Raw genomic sequence first — 19422 nt, forward strand, 5'->3', positions numbered from 1 at the left:
CCAGATGCATAGACCACGTTTTACTTATCCATTCGTCTGTCCACTGACACTTGGGTTGCTTCCATCTCTTGCCTGTTGTGAATCACGCTATGATGCAAGTGGGCATGCAAATATCTGTTTCAGTCCCTCGCAGGGGGATTTTGAGCTTTATAGAATAAGTGCTTCGGCATCCAAATGATTGAGGCTGGTCTGCGGGCCCTCGCTGCTACCGCTGCCTTCTCCCACCGTGCAAAGGCTCTTGTGCCTTGAGCAGGGCTCTTTGACACACTCCTCCAGGGACACAGACTGAAGGCTGGGCTCTGGCACACACAGCTGTCCCCACAGCATGCTAAGCTGCTTCAGCCTGCCCATTAGCTTCAAGCCCTCTTTGCCTTCACTTCATATCCCGAAACACATCAGTCGTGCTGAATTTGCCCCTCACTCAGGTAGCAAGTGCTTTGTGCTCTCGCTTGGTACTCTCTCTCTTCCATCTTCTGAAACATATTTAGCCACGATCGTAAAAGCCAAGGGACATCACTCATGCGCGGTTCTCCCTCCTTGTCCTACATCCTCCGCTCCCCATCTCCCTCCAAAAACCCGCATGTGCTGCTGATGCACTAAAGGGCATCCTGTCTTGAAGCATCACTATCTCTGGGCATTAATTGCCTCTACGGATCCCAAACTCACTTAAAGCACATTAAAGTGGTGACACACTCAGGCAGAGAGGCAGGAGAATTCACAGTTCAGGTTGGCATTGTCATTAACTCAAGTCTTTGGTGTCAACTCCCTCCCACACCGAGCGTCCCGCCTGGCCCTGCGGTCAACCTCCGCAATGCATTTTCTGGCCTTTGTTGGTTTGTGTCAGCTCTTGAACATTATTTAAATGTAGTTTGGGGCCCGTGCATGCAATTACCATTGTGTTATTATTCAGAGCCAGATTGTTAAGATTCAGGCAGCTGTACAAGGAGATGCCCTGTGTTGTGAGGTCCAATTTAGGAGGGCCTTCCGAGCCGGCGCACAGGGTTGCTAGGCAACTCCGTGCTACAGAAGAGAAGGCCTCACTCCGGAGTGGGAAGGAGCCCAGCGCCTTCAGGGAATTGGAGGCAGTGGTCAATCTGAGACTGGCATGGCGCCGCGGAGGGGGAGGGCGGCGTGCGGGGAGCCAGGGGCGCCCACCCAGCTAGCACGCGGTGTTCCAGGGCGGGGAGCTCGCTGTTGGGAGTAAGAAGGAGAGAAGGTGCAGAAGGCCGAGGTCGGCCAGGAAGCTGCCAAAGGCTACCAGAGCAGCTGCTAATATGCTTCTCCATCCCTTTCTTCTCTTTGCAGGAAATGAGCAGGTTTGCCGAGGAGCTGCTGGCCTGAAATCTAAGACGAAGGCATCGCTGCCCGTGAGTATGGATTTTGCTTTCTTAGGTCTGTGGTTTGACAGTGGTCCTGGGAGCGGGCGGTTTCCCTGCTTGGGGAAGGGGTCATGACCTCGATGGAATCGGCTTTTGGTTCTTCTGGAAGGTGTGCCTGGCTGGGTGGGGCTGGGCCCAGGAATGTAAGGGTTCCAGGGGGAGGTAGATGGTTGGAACTCAGGCTCTGCCCTCCCACTGGCTCGGGAAAGAGTGACTCCCTTGTGGTTGAGTAGTATTTGGGGGGAGAGCCAGACTCCCGGGGAAGAAAGAAGGTGTGCATTTTTTCGCCCCGGAGCCACAAACAGTTTGTACAATTCTGGATTTGCTGCTCGGTTGACCCTAGTTAGAACTGTACATTCTCCTATAGACCATTTAACAGTGGGTCAAGCTAAGAGCAGTCATACGTCCCAATGCTGTACTCAAGCTGGGAATGTTGTTAATCGCCAGGCACCTGGAGCCGTCCGTAGGCTCTGAGAAATAACAAGAGGAGGAGCGCTTTGGAGGTGCGTTCAGTCCATGTGGGAGGAGAGGAAACCTGCGTGTGAGAGTATTAAAGACCCTTATGAACAGGCATCTTTAATATGCACATCTCTGGTATGCACATCACAACCAGAGTGCTGGTGATGGGAATGGTTCAGACACCCTTCCTGGGGACAGAGGGACTTGAGCTGCGCTGATGGAGGAGGGAGGCCGGTCGGGGTGTGGGGGGAGGAACAGGCGCCAGGATGGGAACGCCCCGAGGCCTTTGGGGGGGATTTCATAGACATCCTGAGGGGGTCATAGACTGCCTGAAGGGGAGGGGAGAAAACCCAAGACATTGGGTGGGACCCAGTGGTAAAGGGCTGGAAGTGGCTTCCTGAAGGGTCCATGTGCGAAGAATCAGGATGGAATAAGGTGTTCCTCGTTTATGTAAATAAAATCAAGTTTCTGCCAGCGTGTCTGTGACTCATGTGAAAGTGGCCGCATGGATTTTTCACCAGATTGATTGAGATCAATACAGACACTGGATCAATTACAGGAAATTCACTTTGGGGATCCTCCCCAGATCTGAGAGAGAGAGAGAGAGAGAGAGAGGGCCCTCTCCAGAGAGCTGCAGCTGAGCACCACCAGAGACCCGTGAGATCAATGAGGAGGTGCCCTGAGCTCCAGCTGGACTGTCACCAGGACAGTGCTCCCAATGTCCATTTGCTTTTCTCCGGAACTACTTCTCACATAGGAAGCTCTAGGTACACTTCCCAAGATGAGAGCAAGCTCAGATTTATTTATTTGACAAAGGTTAATTACGTGTTCCAAGCAAGCAGGGGAAGCTAGCATGTTCTAAATCTCACTAATAATAACCAATATTTATATAATGCTGCCAGTTTGCAGCCCGCTTGGCAATATTGCCTCGTATGAGCTTCACAGAGGCCCTGTAGATATTGCCATTTTACAGATAAGGAAACTGAGGCTGGGAATACATATTTGGCTTGAGTTCTCTAGCTAATAGGTGATAGAGCTGACATTCACGCTGACTTGCCGCTGCACGTAACTGGTTATCTGACTGTGGGGCAGGCTGCCAAGTCGGCTCCTGCTCAGTCACCTTGGAGAAGAAGAGTATTTGTGTGGTCCCACAGGGCTCTGGCTGTGGGCCTCTGTTCTGACTGGTCGGCATTTTGCTCTGCTGGATTCCAGGGGATGCACAGTGTCAACTAGTGATCTTTGGGCCAGGCAGGAAGGTGGTGATGGTCCTGCCCTCAAAGACGTAGGCTCACGTGTGTTTCTACTACGTGGGGCAACCCGCTGGAAAGATACAAGAAGGTTCCATTGCAAGCTGTGGTTTGGCTGATTCAGACTGAAGCAGCAGAGCTTGAGACAGGGATTCAAGTGCATGCAATGTATCAAGGGAGAGCTTTCAGGGAATACTTGTCACGGGGCGGGGGGACATACCAGGGCAAGTCTTTTCTTGGTTTGACCCACGTGGATTTCAGGACACCAATGTCTGGCTTGGCAGCAAGGGGCAGGCCTAAAGTGACTCCTCAGTCGCCACCGGCCACTCCTGGGAATGGTGCTGCTGGTATAACCTTCAAGGCTTGCCCTTGATCAAGGGCCAGGGTGGGGAGAACATCACAGATGAAAGCAGCTGAGAAGTGGGTGTCCTGGCAAGAAACAGGGGTCTGAGGGGGGGCATTGGTCGCACTTACTCCCGTGCCTGTGAGCATCACTACTGTGAAGACAGCCAAACGTGGTTTTTTACCTGACTCAGCAGTCATGTTCACTGTAGTAAGTTTGCATTTTAGGAGTCTAGGTATGAAAGTAGCAATCATTAGTATCAAAGTCTGTGTTCAGTGAAACATGTACATGCTTTTCTTTTTTTAACTGTTGTTTTACTCTAAATAGGTCATACAGTCCCGTGACTAAATTCAAAAGTACCAAAAGGCATACTGTGAAAAACGTCCTTCCCACTTCTGTCCCCAAGCTGCCTAGATCCTCTCCTGGCACCACCCAACATCACCAGGGTTTTGTGTTACTTTCCAAGGATAGCCTAGACACCGCGACAATAGTGCGGCTTAGAATTCAATGTTTCAGTGAGCCTGATGCAGTCCAGTAAGACACCACTCAAGGCCAGGCAGCTGGGGCTCTTCCTTCTGAAGGAGTTGAGCTAAAATGTGCCTCTTATTTGGAGAGAGAGAGAAATCCACCAAGTCAGCCCTCAGGGGAATGTTCAGAATGCATGTCAACTTTCCAAACATTTCCGAACTCTTTACAGTTACTATAGAAACAATTGATGTCTGAGTTACAAATTATTATGACTTCCTCCTTAAGGCAAATCGCCTCTAAAGAATTTGAGATGCTGTATTACAGCTCTTGAAATCCTCAAACATTTAAAATAATTAAAACTGGCACCCAATTCACTCGTTCAAATTATCCCCGACTCATTGCATTGCTTGCCTAACGTCGTCTGCATATTGTTTGCTGACTTTCTGAAATGTGTATTGTCGCCAACGTGTGTTGAGATGCACCTTAGCATCAGCACCTGGTGAGTTTGTACTCTGGTTTCCTTTCATGAAGTGACTATGGCGATTTGGAGGTGCTTTCTCAACAGAGTGATGGAGTAGGCTCCGGGTCGGTGAGCTCCCTGTCGTAGGAGGTGCGGAAAGAGGCGCTGGCAAAGTTAACAGGAAATCTCCCCTCCGTGATGGGCCGGTTTAGGCAACTCAGGTCTGGTCTGAAATCCAGGCCATCGTACTCACACTACCTGCTCTTCTTCCAAATTTTGGGTTCACTGGTGTTGTCTAATGCCTATAAATGGCCAAAGAGAACTGACTTTGTAACTCAGAGGTCCGGCGTGTGTGTGTGTGTGTGTGTGTGTGTGTGTGTGTGTGTGTGTGTTTCTTGCCAATGAGCTCACTCCTTTGCATTCTCTTTCATGTTCATGCCATCTTGGAGGTTGCCCGCAAATCCTCTAACTTGTGCCTGGCCAGCTTGAGCCCCGAGACAGATTTTGGTGGGACCCCCATGAGGCAACGGGAAAAAAATCTCATTTCCGTCCAAGAAATAGAATCATTATCTTGATTGAAATAATCTCTTTCCTCAACCTGCAACCAGATAAAGCATCAAATTGGTGGAGTTTCCTTATCACCGCACAGAGTTTACAGGACACAGAATAATGGCCTGTCAGCTGCCGCTGGTGGGGTGGGTCCCGCAAGGCAGAGCCCCCGGCTCTCGGCCTGATGTGGATCACACAGTGTCTGGTGCGATGTAATATCATTCCATTAATGACAAATTTTATTATATTAAGGTGAGAAGCAGTGTCGAGTCTGGGACACCATGAGCAAGAAATGCACCTACTGCTATTCCTATGGTGGTTGTTTTTAATCAGACGACATCTAACATATGTGGGTAACTGGAAACGCGACGAAAAGCTGTAGATGTGTGTATACTTCTAGGGCGGGAGTGTTCTGAATCTTGTGCCCGCTAGGCCTGGTTTTCCTGGGACTGCAATCAGGGTATGGGCTTGAGAAGGACGGCCGTTTTGGGTGGACAGCCAGAGGCCGACAGACCAACATCTCTGGGGAAGGAAACAGAAAATGCTGCGGGTAGGGAGGCATGGGGGTTGGCTGCAGCCTGCTCATGGTTCAGAGAGAGTTACGTGGGCGCACCAGAAGAAGGAGGTGAGACAATGTTTGTAGCAAGTCCAGGATACTGGCTGTACCCGCCATCCTGCCGCCCCACCCCCCCGCCCGATCCCCTGAGCAGGGAGGCGCTGCTGCGTCCCCGGCATGTGTGCGTGCCCACTCTGTGGTGGGCATGTTCTAACCATTTTACAGTATCAATTCACTGAATCCCCACCACAGTCCCATGCATTAGAAATGTGCAGTGTCTGATTTTTTCCAAGTGAAGAGAAGAGAGGTTAAATAACTTGCCCCAGGTCACACAGCCAGTAAAGGGGGTAGAGCTGAGATCTGAAGTCAAGCAGACTGGTTAGAGCTCTTGCAAACGTAAACTAGACAGCATGGGGACTAAATAATGCAGTTCAAACACGTGGGGCTTTCGCCACACCTTAAACTATATAATCCCATGATAGAGAGAAGCATCTTTGTAATGTTCTAAAAGGCACAAAAGTGGGTACTGTGGTGGAGGCAGGAGGTTGAATGGTATCCTAGCCCAGGTTCCTGATTGTGGACCCCTCTGACCCTCTCTGCACACGGGATCCCCCCAGCTGTACCCTCTGTAGGTACGCTGCTGCTGCCGAGCCCCAAGGTATGCAGGACTCCCCCATTTACCTGCCTCCTGTCTAGCCCTTCCCCCATCTTCCTACAGAGCCCTCCTCCTCTGGCCAAGGGCAGTGCTATCCACCAAGACTTCCCCAGAGAAGGAATCCAGCCCCCCCACACTGGCCCCACCTCCACTCTTCTCCCCCGGACCCAACCTAAGTGAAACGAAAGCCCCTATCTTCAGAATCTTGTTTTCAAGAGGAGTGCTGGCCTGTCAGCCAGCATGCCTGATCACCATGGTAATCACCAGCTGAATGGAGTGATTTTATAATACATTTCCATCAGAAATATGAACAGGTGCGCAGGAGAAATCAACATGTATCAACAAGGTAGGTCTCGGGAGAGTAATAGTGAATTTAGGGTTGGTCAAGGAAACAAAAGAAAGAAGAAATACCTTCACTTGTCGTCAAGGTCCTTCCAGGCTTACTTCTGACCGTTTCCTGCCCTGCCTCCCTCCCTCTCGGCCTACTCACATTCCTCTTTGCCTTCTCTCTACTCTCTCCTTTCCAGTGCTTAGCCATCTGTCAAATACCACCTCCTCCAGGAAGCCCTCCTTGTTCCACTCAGCCTCCAGGAAGTTCTGCCAAGGCCACCAGGCATAGAAGCTGCTTAGCCAACCCCTATCAGCTGGGGGCACTGATCCCACCCACAATCCTCAAGGCCAATGAAACCCCACCCCCACCCCAGCGAGCTAAGAGCCTCACTGTCTTCCTAGAGGCCCGATTAAAAATGCCACCATGACACTTCTGGGTGCCTCTAGAGCTCAGAGTACCAAAAGCCAGATTTGTTTGTTCCTGCTAAAGAAATGGAATTCGTTTGCATTCCTTCCAGAAACGAAGGCAGCCGTGGGGATCCAAGAAAACATACATAGCAGTTTTGATTTCTAAGCCTTAGGGTCCCTGAGTCATCGCCCCCTTCACCCCCTTCCAAACCAGTTCTGGCTCTGGATATGGGAAACTGGGCTCCCGGGACCAGGAAGGGCCTTCCCGCTCCGTTCCAGGCCACCCTGGGTGCCTTGGGGATGGGGGGTGTTCCCGTGAAGGGAGGGGGGGGCACGGAAGAGGCAGCCTGGCCGTGACACAAAGGGCCTCTGCTTTGTCCCCGGCCTGCAAGGGTCTCAGGCGCAGGCGTGTCTGGGTGCCCACATCCCCACGTTCTCGGGAGACGGAGGGGCTTGGCGGAGTTTTCCGCAGGAAAGGCCTTCTCTTCACTTTCAAGTAGGACAATACATCAGAGAAGCTGCCAGGCCCGCGCTGAGGACGCGAGAGGCATGAGCTAATATTTTGATTTGAGAAGAATGAATAATAAAGAGCCCCTCGCGTCTCGGAACTAATTGTGAAGAACGAGCTCTGCCACGTGTTCCTCTGGTTGAATCGGATTCCTGAAGAGTTGATAACAAAAGGTTTAAACCAGGGGAAAAAAGGCGTTCCTCCACCAACTTTGCTCTCTAATGCTTCTCAGTTAGCAGTAACTTACGAAAGATGAAATAAAGTCGGAACAGGCAGCGAGGAGCCCTGGGAGGAGGCCCGGAGTGGCAGCTCTCGCTTTTGTTCGGCCACATGAATGGCTTCGAGGTGGGTCCCCTCACTGGGCTTGGTAACCGGGGCCTCACAGGCAGACAGATACCAAACACGCGGACGGGAGAGGGCACCGCTCCCCCGCCCCCCGACTGGGGTCTCCCTGCCGCAGGGCCCAGGGGGGAGCAGGTGGCCCCCACGCCCGTGCTGGTGATTTGAAGACAGTTGAGTCCCAAGGCCAGTGCAGGGAAGCGAATCCACAGGACCCAGTTCCAGATCCCCAGCACCGGGCGCAGTCACCCCCTAGGGCTGGAGGGGGAAAGGAGAGGAAGGGTGCTGAGAGCAGAGACAGTGAGGGTGCTATGCAGGGGCCACCCTACCTGGGCTGTGCCCGGAGGTGCCCCTGACGAAAGGGAGACAAAGCATCAGCGCCTGACCTCCCTCCCTCCGCCCTCCTCCCAGGGCCCCACTGGCGTCCAACAGACGGGAGAGCAGAGGGAAAGGAGCCCATTGCTGCGGTCTGCAGCGGTCCGTGGGGAGGGCGGAGAGTGGTCCGGGAGGGGCGCATGGGGACAGGGCCACAGTGACTCTTCTCTAAATGACAGACCAGGGGTAGAGAGGGAGGCCAGTGTCCTTGTCAGGTCTGGTCTGAAGGCCAATTTCAGGTCCTCCAGGAAAGCCCCCAGCGCAACGAAACATGTCCCCTCCCCGGCCTGTTCTCCAGGGATCGTGATTCTTTTTACGGGAACGGTACCATCACAAAGCGTCCCCAAGGCCAAGGCGGGACAGGGGGCCACCTGCCCGAGGCTAGCCCTAGACCATTTGCCGGTCCTGGGTCTGCAGTCCTGCTGGAGGCCACCCGTGGCTCGCAGACCTGGAGGCGGCTCTCAGCTCCGCACCCTGCGGGGCTTCGGCTGATGAAAAATGAGACCAGTGAGGCCATAGCTCACAGGGGTGGGCCAGACAGCTAAGCACGTGCCAGTGTCATGTGTTTCAGTGGTCCACCAGTCCACGAGGCGGGCATCTCCCTGCAGGGGAGGATCAGACACAGGAAAGTCACCTGCTCCAGGCCACATTTCCCAGATGGCTTGATTTCAGCTCTGCCTCCTGGACTGGCTGCCTGCCAGGGGTCCCCTGGCCAAGGAGAGTCTGCACCTGCAGGGAAGGGAATATCATTCAAAACTTGGAACAAATTTTTAAAATTGTTTTATTTGGAAACAATTTCAAATTACCGAAAAAAATAAACCCGCCAAAAATAAAATAGTACAAAGACAACTTTTAGATCCTTACATCCTAGATGCATCTGGTAAAATTTTACTCCACTTCCTTTATCATGTGTGCTCTATCATACACACACACACACACACACACACATTTTGTCTGAACCATTGGAGAACATTTTCATAGCCTTTCTTTGTCTTTAATGACACCGACATTTTTGAGGAACACAATGCCCCCTTCTTATTTTCAATAGAGTTCCCCATTTGCAGTTTGTGCGATGTTTCATTGCGGTGAGATCTGGCTTATGCAGCTTTGGCCACAATCCTGCCTAGGCAATTGTGGGTTCCTCTCATGCAGTCACATCCGCAGGCGCTCCTGGTCCTCACTGGTGACGTTAATTTTAATCTCCAGCTCAAGGTATTACCTGTTTTTCCACTACATGGTCATTATCTTCGTTTTCCCTTGGGACTAGTCAGCAGTCTATGGGGAGATGTTTTAGACCACGCAAATACCCTGCTTCTCATCAGTTTCCCCCCAGGGGTAGCGTCCATTGATGCCTCGTGCCTGACCCAATCCTTAACATGATGGTTGCAAAATGTGGTTTCCAGCTCCAGTGCTACCTCCATATTTACCAGTCAGCCCTTGGCTTTCTACAGCAGCACGATCTAGCTAGTCAGTATATATTTACTATCCTAAGTGGTAAAATGTATCCCTCTATCTGTGTGGACTGACCAGTTCCCTTTTTCCCAGTAGTTTCTTATTTCTCACTGTGTTCAATAATTTTGGTGCATAAATTACCCTAGACTTGACCACTAGGAGACTCTACAAACTGACTCCCAGGATACGTGGATATGCCACCATCCCGATTTTGGAGCACTTTGTTACTCTCTGGGAGAATAGAGGTTCCATGTACCTACCCTGAACAAGCCTTGCAAGCAGTCATTTCTCTGAGATGCCTGTTCCCTTTTAGTGAGAATGGTATTAGAGACCAAAGTCTGGGCTCTGGTTGTGCCCACTGCTGCTGGGTATCTTTGCTCTTTAGACCTTTCAGGGGATGGAACTGGGAAATAGGTGTGTGTATGTACACATAAACATACACATATTTTTCACACATACATATACATGCATGCACATAAGCATGCATACACATTTACATATTCGTATGCTACAAGTCATCCGTCCGCACCAATACCTCCAACCCCAATCCACCTCCACAGGGCTGCTTCTGGTCTCCCCGTTCCATATTTATGTATCCTTCTTCCACAGTGAAAACCCCAAAGCCATCAACACATTCAGTCATCTGCTTAATCCCATATCACATCAAAAGTAGCATCAGGATTGCTTCACCACTGCAATCAACCAACCTTCCCTTTCCCCCTCTCTCCCTGCTTTGCTCTTAAATAGCCTGGAGTAGTGCTTTCTTTCTTTCCTTGCCCTTCAGTGTGGTGGGAATATTTATTTGAAATACAGTTAGGTTTATTTTTTCCCCAGTTTGTTTTCAGTTTTAAGCATTTTGTTTTCCTTCCTATTCTTACTGGTTTAACTTTTAAAAAACATTTTTTAATGTTTATTCATTTTTCAGAAAGAGAGACCGAGCATGAGTTGGAGAGGGGCAGAGAGAGAGAGGGCAGAGAGACAGTTTCCAAAGCAGGCTCCAGGCTCTGAGCTGTCAGCACAGAGCCCAATGCGGGGCTTGAACTCATGAACCGCGAGATCATGACCTGAGCCACTGTCAGACGCTCAACCTACTGAGCCACTCAGGCGCCCCTTACTGGTTTGCATTTTTAAAAGTAGGTAGAATGTTAACACACTTTCAAAAGTCAGAACAACACGAAGAGCTGTGCTAAGAGATGTGTCATTCTCCTGTGTGACTTTGGCCCTGTTCCCCATCCCCTGCATTAACCAACTTAATTCTTTTATGCTTACACTTCTATGGCTTTCTGTAAAGATAAGCACATTTTTATATGTTTTTTAATTTCCCCTTCTTTATTTACCCAACAGACACCATATCATATATGCTCTTTCTATGCTTTGCTTTATGTGTTCAATATAGTCTCCTGGAAGACACTCCATGCCAGTTCATTGAGGTCCTTCCACATTCTATTTTATGGCTGTGCAGCACTCCACGTGTCTGCGTACGCACATGCGTGTGCGTGTGTGTGCGCGTGTGTGTGTGTGTGCCATAGTTCATGCAACTGCTCTCCTCTGGATGACCATTTGGGTGCGTTCCGGTGGTTTACAATTCCAAATAATGTGTGTGCGTTTCAGATGCTTGGGGGTGTGTCCTCCAGGTAAATGACTAGGAGCGGAATTCCTGGATGGGCGAGGAAACGTGTGTCGTTTTGTTAAGTGCTTCCACACAACCCTCCATGCAGTTGTACGGGTTTGATTTCTCACCGTTTCCTCCCAGCCTTGCCAACGGAAGGTGATGTCAAGTTTTGGAATTTTTGCCACTCTCATGGGTATGAAATGCCACCTTGGTGTAGGTCGTTTGAAGTTGCATTTCTCTTATGGTGAGTGAAGTTGAACATTTTTTCATAGGCTTAAGGATAATTTTTATATTACATTCTTTTGTTTCTTTTTCTATTGCCCACTTTCTATTGGGTTTTGGTTCCCTGTTTCTCAATTTTTAAGAGTCTAGACACACACACACACACATACACACACACCCCTGATGTGGGGCTTGAACTTACAAACCCATGAGATTATGACCCGGGCCGAAATCAAGAATCAGAAGCTTAACCCACTGAGCCACCCAGGTGCCCCTAAATTATTTTTATTTTTATATAGTCAAATTTATCAATCTTTTCTTTAATTGCCTCTGGATTTTCAGTAATACATAGAAAGCCTTTTTTACATCAAGGTTATAGAAGAATTCGCCCATGTGGAAACACAATTTTTAGTGGCCACATAATATCTCATTTAGAAAAATCTAAAAATATCTCAAAAAGAAAAATCATTATTTTATATGGGTACTAAGAGGAGCACTGGGCCGCGGGGAGACCCAGCAGACAGCAAACAGGTGCAGAGGGGAGGCTGCCGGAAGGTTGGACGTGTGAAAGCCCTGCACTCAGTTGGTTTCAGGATGGGGATGGAGGAAAAGTGGTCTCTGGCCAGGAGTGAGAGAGGCTCAGGCAAGGAATCAAATGGGGTCAAGGAAGACACAGGGGCAAGTGCAGCTTGAAGGGCAAAATTGAAGGTGGCCTCGCTCTCAGGGCCACGCCAGTGGAGTGCTGGCACGTGGGAGTGAGGACCTCCTTAAATTCAGTTCCTTGGGCACCTCACTGGCCTCCCCCGGTCTTGGCCCTTCTTTAGGACCTTCTTGGCCCTAAAGGACCTGAAGGGACTTTAGGAACCAGAAAGAATGGGGTAGGAGCTGCCCGGGGTGAGCTGTGTAACAGGAGGGGTGAGGGGCTGGATTTCCTCCCGCAGGTGGTAGCAAACAACTTCAGGACTTTAAGAAATTAAAAAAATTCTGTCAAATTTGGGAAACCAGGGATGAGAGCCATCTCATCCCAGAGTCGGTGTCAAGGTTAAATAAGATCATAAACATAAATATTTTCTATAGGCAGAGGGCCTGGCGTGGAGTGGAAGTTTCGCGAACATTAGTTTCCTGTACTGGAGGGCGGGGGTGGGGCTCTGCTGATTTTCCTCGTCAGGTCTCAAGTCTAGTGCCCTCGACACAGTGGGACGGTTCAAATCACAACGTAGGAGTAGAAATTCTGACAACACTTGAAGCCAATGACCTGTCCACCCACCTGGTTTTAGAGGAAGATGGCATTTTTCAAGGACTAAGACAGGAGCAGCTCCAAGACGTCCATTTTACAGAAATGGAAACCGAGGCCCAGGGAAGGTCTCGCAGAGTGTTGATGGCTTACAGTGAGTTAGTGTGTGTGCTCCCGTTGAATCCCCCCAAGAGAGATGTAGTCTCTCACTCCACCCAGCGCTCTGTCCGCACTCCTAGGAAAGCATGTGCCTGTGGGCCTCTGATAGAACCTTCCCAACAGCCTCCTGAGCCAAGTGCGTCCTCCTGACCCCCGCCGACCCGGAAGGGAAAAAGCCCCCAACCAGGAGGAGGCAGCAGACAGGATGGGGGGAGAGAGAGCAAGCCCCACTGCCCTCTCCAGCCCCGGGCCACATGCTTGAGGGAGGGGCTGCCAAAGGCCCCGAACTTGTCATTTCCCTCCTCTTCCAGAATCAGCCGCAGGCCCAGCAAGGCCATTCCCATGGCTCTGCGTGGCAGGCCAATCAAGTGTGTGGGAAAAATAATATGTCTGTGGCCCTGTGGCTGCAACCCGTCCTTCAGAGCCCGCTTATCTGCCTCTCCCCCGGGCTCCCGATGATTGAGGCCAGGAGGTTGGCAGAATCTCCCAGACCACACTTAGGAGGGAGGGCATGGCGATGCCACAATGCTTATGGCGGCTCTCCACTCCCTTCTCTCACCAGCAGGACCCCCCCCCCCCCCCCCCCCCCCCCCCCCCCCCCCCCCCCCCCCCCCCCCCCCCCCCCGCCTCCAGCCCCTTCTGTGCTGAAGCGCCAGCGGAGAAACCTGAAAGATCCCGAGCAGAGTCCCCAGAGAGCTACCAGTCTTCCCTCCACATGGCCTGCCCTGCCACGCTTGGACAGCTGACATCATGATATTTAAGAGGTGCTGGGAAACCCCTACCTGGGGCCCACCCTCCCCCCAGAGGGCTACTGAAAATTCATCTTCTTTTGAAAAATTTATTTGTAAATTTTTTAATGTATATTTTTGAGAGAGAGCGAGAAGGTGAGGGGCAGAGAGAGGAAGAGGAAGGCTCAGAATCTGAATCAGGCTCCAGGCTCTGAGCTGTCAGCACAGAGCCCGCCACGGGGCTGGAACCCACAAACCATGAGATCATGACCTGACCCAAAGTCAGATGCCTAACCAACCGACTGAGCCACCCAGGCACCCCTGAAAATCCATCTTTATTTTTTAATTTCTTTTAAGATTATTTATTTGTTTATTTTGAGAGAGAGAGATTGGGAGCATGCAGGAAAGGCAAAGAGAGAGAGAGGGAGGGATAGAGAGAGAATCCCAAGCAGGCTGCACACTGCCAGTGCAAAGCCCAGCACGGGGTTTGAACTCACGAACCACGAGATCATGACTGGAGCTGTGAAAACAGGAGTCGAATGCTTAACAGACTGAGCCACCCAGGCGCCCCGAAAATCCATCTTTAAAGCTCCTTCAGCCTCTGTCCATCACTCCAAGCCCATGTGGCCTTTGTGGCCCAATTCAGAGCCACCTCTTCCCAGACTGCTTTCTCAAAGGTCGCCCTCCCCCCGCCCGTGGCCTGCACAGGTAGGCTTCAGCTGCTCCAGCCTACCTTGGCCCTTCATCAATGGTAGCTGTGAACTAGACTGTCCGCCCCTGTCAGTATGAATGACCTGAGAGCTGGAACCACTTTCCATTCCACTTTGACTCCTCCCCCAATGCTGAGTCCTAGTGTCCCAGGCCAGAGATGCACAATCAGTGTCTCACTGCTGAAATGCAAAGGGAAAGACCTCATAGTGTTTAGGGACTGGAAGTAAGCTTGAACTCTGGCCAGACACTTGCTGAGTGTCTTGGGGGAAGCTCCTTAATCTTTCTGGGCCTCAGTTTTCTCATCTGTTAAATGGAATGATCATATCTGCCTTGCAAAGCCATTGCACCAATTAAGTAGGCCACGTGCCCAGCCCAGAACCTGATGCCCAGGGGGCACATGTCCATTCATTTACAGACACTTACTATGTGCCTCTGTGCCAGGCTGCAGGGTAGCCAGAGGACAGCAAGCCAAGGCCCACGTGCAATTCTGCACACCAAGGTTGAGAGTCTGGCCTGTCCAGGGCCTGCAGGCACTGACGCCATAGTCTCAGATGTGGCATCCCTGCCTGCCACCTGCTATCCATCTTTCCCATCATGGGGTCCGTGGGTTTTCCAGATCCTTTCCAACCATATGGCTGCTGAGATCCACTCCCAGAATTTAGTGATGGATGATTTCTGGAATAGTCCTCACGGAGTAGAGGGCCTGGCTTAGGTGGACAAAGTGAGGGCTGAGGGGGAATTCACAAGGAACAGAGCTGGCTTCCTGATCTCAAAGCACTCCTGCTGTGTCACAGCGTTGCCATCCAGGGAGGTGTTGAGATGGCCACAGCAGGCCTCAGTGCCCCCTGTGGGGGAGTCAGGTGTCTGCCAGCCTCGGGAGGAAGCCACGAGACTGCCGAGTCCTGCTTTAAGAGCCAGGTCTGGGAGCTGTGAGGCCAGGAGTCCACAGGCACAGGCAGGGCCCGGGGAGAGTAAGTGAGACCCTCAGCCACCTTCAGCGGCTGCTGAGGGACCTTTTGGGCCCAGGAACCTGCCAGCACCAGGATGTAATGCTCCACTTCCAGCTGGGTGGTTGACAAGTGCCAATCACGTGCGGGCTGTGTGCAGAGCCCAGGGTACGCTCCCTGCGGGGTCAGGGAGTGAAGGGGGCCTGCCTTGATGGGGCAGTGAGCTGCCTTCCAGTGGGAAAGCACCATCTCCCCCGTGACATGCTGTGGGAAGGGGCAACCACAGCAAGCCCCGGAGGGGCTTCACAAGTGTGACTTTTGTCATCTGTCGTGTCTGCTTGCAGAGGATGGGCATGGAGGATGGGGGAAACCCAGGGAGGGTGAGTTCACTTAGGAAGGCTCTGGGGCGGGCACCTGTGTACCCAGGCCGTGAAGCTTTCCACCACTGTGCAGGAGCCGCTCCTAGGTGCTTGCTTCCCTTGCTGAGGTGTTAATGAGTCTTCTACTCGGGCTGGCCACCTCTGAATGTCTGAGGACCAGCAGGAGCGCCAGCCCCAACCCCTCTTCCAGGAGCCCAGCCGCACAAACGTGAATGTATCTGAAAATGCACATCTCTGGAGCTGTCCCTCTCTTGGGGGAGAATTTCTCTTTGTTCTAGATGTGTCTCCTCCTCCCCTCGATCCAGCATTTCTCCAGGTGGACAAACCTCAAGACCCCAGCTCTCGTCTCAGCCTGGCTCTTTTTCTCTGGAGAGGCCATCAGGCCCACTGGGAGCTGGGGTGAATGATTCCCCATCCATCTGCTCCCAGGTGCTCCCTGATCAATAGGAAAGCGATATGCTAGTTAGTCCAGCAGGGGTGCAGGGGGAGGGTAGTGACGGGGGGGCGGGTACAGACCTGGCAAAGGCAGTGCCTTTGGACCGCTCCTCACTGGTGGTACAGAGGAGAACGGTTGAGCCGTGAGGAACCCCGTCACCCAATGGCCAGGCGAGGAGGACACTCTTGGTGGCTGACCTGGACGCTCACGGTGTTGCTGGGAGAAGGTTGTCTTTGGGGTGAGCGCAGTTCCCAGGGGGTTCTCGATGAATAGCTGACGGAATGACATTCACTTGCATATCTGACAAGCTCAGAGAGATGAGGGGCCGGTGAGGAGATGGCGTCAGGGAAACATCGAATCCTTCCCTCCACTCTTCCTCGTAACTGGGAGAATGGACAATTTATCACCCAGAGCAGGACATTTCTGAGAGTGAAAATGGGCATTATTTTAAGGGAAAACAGGTGTAAAATGAGACTTTCCCAGCAAACATGAGACTTCAGGAGCCAATATAATTGGCAAAAAGTTGTTCCGTGCCTTTCGCACATAATAAAAAGGAGAGAAGACTTCCCAGCCCTCTAGGTAATTAATGAGTTGTATAGCCCTTAGGATATCACCTCATCCTTCCGACTCCTGGTTTCTCTCCCATAAATTTCATTCATTCGTTCAGCAGGTATTACTTTGTGTCTTTCATGTACAAGGCAATGTGCCAGGGGCTGGACGTTCAAACGCCACCTGACAGAACCCTGCGTTAGTCCAGCACTCTCCGACCTCGGGAGCCCCTGCCCCTCCAGACACAGCTCCAGCCCACGAGAGCACGCGGCCAAGTCTGGGGAGCTGGAACCGTTAAGTAACAGCAGGCTAAGGCTGTCTCTGAAATATGTCCAACTGAGCAGCACAGACAACACCAACGAAGCTGGGAGGTGGGGTGCGTGTGCCCATTTTATGGAAGAGAAGCCTGACACGCAAAGAGATGGAATAATGTGCCAAGAGGTGGTGGAAGTGAGATTCGAACCCAAAGCTGCCAGACTATAAAGTCTGCTCGTTCCCTACACTCACTTTCTTTCGTCCCTCCCGTGCTTGTTCCTTCCTCCCCGCCCCCATGCACCCCTCTGACCAGCAGCCCTCCTGACCCACACAGACCCCCAAGAAGACAGGCCAAGAGCCCAGGAACAGCTGTCATACACACCGGGAGCTGCTGAGAGTCTCCGCTCGGCCACTTCCCTTCCAGGCTTTCAGGCCCCACAGCTGGGAAACAGACCCGCTAAAACTTCAGTTTCCAGCCTTCCCGAGTGAAGAAGGAGGTAGAGAACAGTGCGATAAACATTCTGGAGCTGCTCAGAGAAGGGGGATGGTGTCCAAAGCCATTTTTAATGCTTGATGCAGAAGACACGGAACCAATCAATAACCATTCTTTATGCAACTTCCACTAAAACATTAACTAGAAAACTGTCCCAGACACGGATTCTGATTTGCCCGAGGTCTCATTGGACAGATGACTAGATCTCACGTTTTTAGCACTTCAGTCTAGAGTGTTTCCACTAAGATGTCTGCCCCCTCATCTCTTCATATACATCTGACAGTTGGTTTGTTATTGTTGTTGTTGTGAGTTTTTTTGTTTTTGTTTTCCGCGGGGTTTTTTTTTTTTGGTTTTTTTTTTTAGTTTTGTGTTTGTTTTTAGACACAGAGAGAGAGAGAGAGAGAGCACAAATGGGGGAGAAGCACACAGGGAGAGAGAAAGAGAAAATCTTGAGCTGGAGCCTGATGTAGGGCTTGATCCCATGACCCTGGGATCATGACCTGAGCAGAAATCAAAAGTTGGACACTCAACCGACTGAGCCACCCAAGCACCCCTAACAGTTAGTTTTCATGTTGAAAAAAAATTATGAGTGAGATTGAGCAGTGTAAGTAATTTTAGCGAGCATTTATACTTCCTGGGTTTCGTAATTAATTTACAGGGACTCTATCCTGTAGGCTTAAACATATGTCCATTTCATAGAACACACAGGTACTTTCTCCCAGTCTGTTGACTTCCAACTTGGATTGTGGTATCTCTATGATATACACGCTTTTAACTTCTATTTCATCGAATTTATCCCCCTCATTTTTTTTTTTTTTTTGTTTCCTTTATGGCTTTGGGTTTTGGGTCATGCTTAGGAAAACCCGCACGTTTACCGCATATTTGTCAGAAATACAAATGCGCCAGAGCTTCAGGATCCAAAAGTTTTGGTGCAGAGATAGTGTCTTGCAAGGGAGCAACCATTTTGCAAGGAGCCTCTGACCGGGAGCCCTGGGACAGCTGTTGACCCACCCAGCCGTCATCCAAGACGCCTCACACAGCACCCCAGGTTTTGTGCTAGGCTCTGCCCTTTGCTCCCCACAGGTCGAGGTTTGGCTGATAAGCTCAGAAAATCAAATATTGACTGTGCCCCCAGAGTATGTCTTCCCGGTCACCGAGGCCAAATCAAGGCACGGGGACCTGCTTTTCCTTTTTGTAACCCTATCCCCATCCCCTTTCCTTTTCCTCACTGTCCAAAAGGGACCCGAAGATCCCACTAACACTGACTGATGGGGGCAGGCACCTTTATCTGTTGCTGCTTTTATGGGAAACTTTTCACAGAGCTGAGTTCAGAAAATTATCCTTTCAAACATACCATTCAGTGTAATTTTATAAGATCTGCAGTAATTGCCCTAGAATCTTCTCAAAGAAACCTTGAAATCCAGTGGCTGCTGTGTTATAAAAGAAGCAAGGAGCCTGGGGTTACCCGAAAAGCGTGATTAATCCTGTTGGTGCTCATCTTTACTAATTCATTGTTTCTGGCAAGAGGGGGAAAATGATTGCTTTGAAAAGCTTCTTGGACCCCGGATCTACTGCATGCACACCCCCCCACACACACACCCTAGCAACGCAGAGGTCTGTATTTAACATTTCCAAGTAGGTAACTCAAGCATTAGGTCTGCTGCTTTTGGTGTCCCCATATCATAGTGCCACATGCTTTTAGGGTGTTTTTTTTGCAGGGGTGAGTAATAGTCACCTCCAAAGAGAAGAGGCAAACATGGAGGCCTCAGTAAGGGAGCAGCTGGTAGGGAGAAGGACCCGGGCCAAAGGCTCAGAATAGCCAGTTCTGCCACCAGAGGGTGAAAAGGGCAGAGGAAATGGGTAGGCTGGGGCCCCGTGGGAGGGGCAGCCGGGACAGGGAGGGGAAGCGAGGGCGGGTGTGTGGCTGTGGCCTGGAGATCTCTTGTCCATGAGAAGCTTTCAAAGTGGAGATTCAGGAGTGGGCGGGAGGCCTCCGAGGGTGGAGGAAGGGTCTGGACTTTGCCTCTGGCCAAGGAGGGACCGGACACAGAGCTACCTCCGGATGGCCATTGTGCAGAGAGCAGACACAGTTCTGGTGGAAGGGCGGGATAGGATTTAGTGGGCCAGGGAGAGCCAGGGCCGGGCAGGGACTAGGGCCGGGCTCAGCC

The 19422-nt window shown here is 51.2% G+C and overlaps 1 protein-coding gene across 1 annotated transcript in view; it reads left to right on the top strand.

The window, feature by feature from the left end:
- The window catches only part of ZBTB7C (zinc finger and BTB domain containing 7C), a 296924-nt gene that overhangs the window by 143210 nt on the left and 134292 nt on the right, over positions 1-19422 (top strand). The window contains exon 3 of the mRNA XM_039228812.1: positions 1306-1367. The gene's annotated coding sequence lies outside the window, so the exon portion shown is untranslated. The remainder of the gene's footprint in view (positions 1-1305; positions 1368-19422) is intronic.

This window comes from Hyaena hyaena, unplaced genomic scaffold, assembly GCF_003009895.1.
Source record: "Hyaena hyaena isolate Hyena2069 unplaced genomic scaffold, ASM300989v1 scaffold_33, whole genome shotgun sequence".
Lineage (NCBI taxonomy): Eukaryota > Metazoa > Chordata > Mammalia > Carnivora > Hyaenidae > Hyaena > Hyaena hyaena.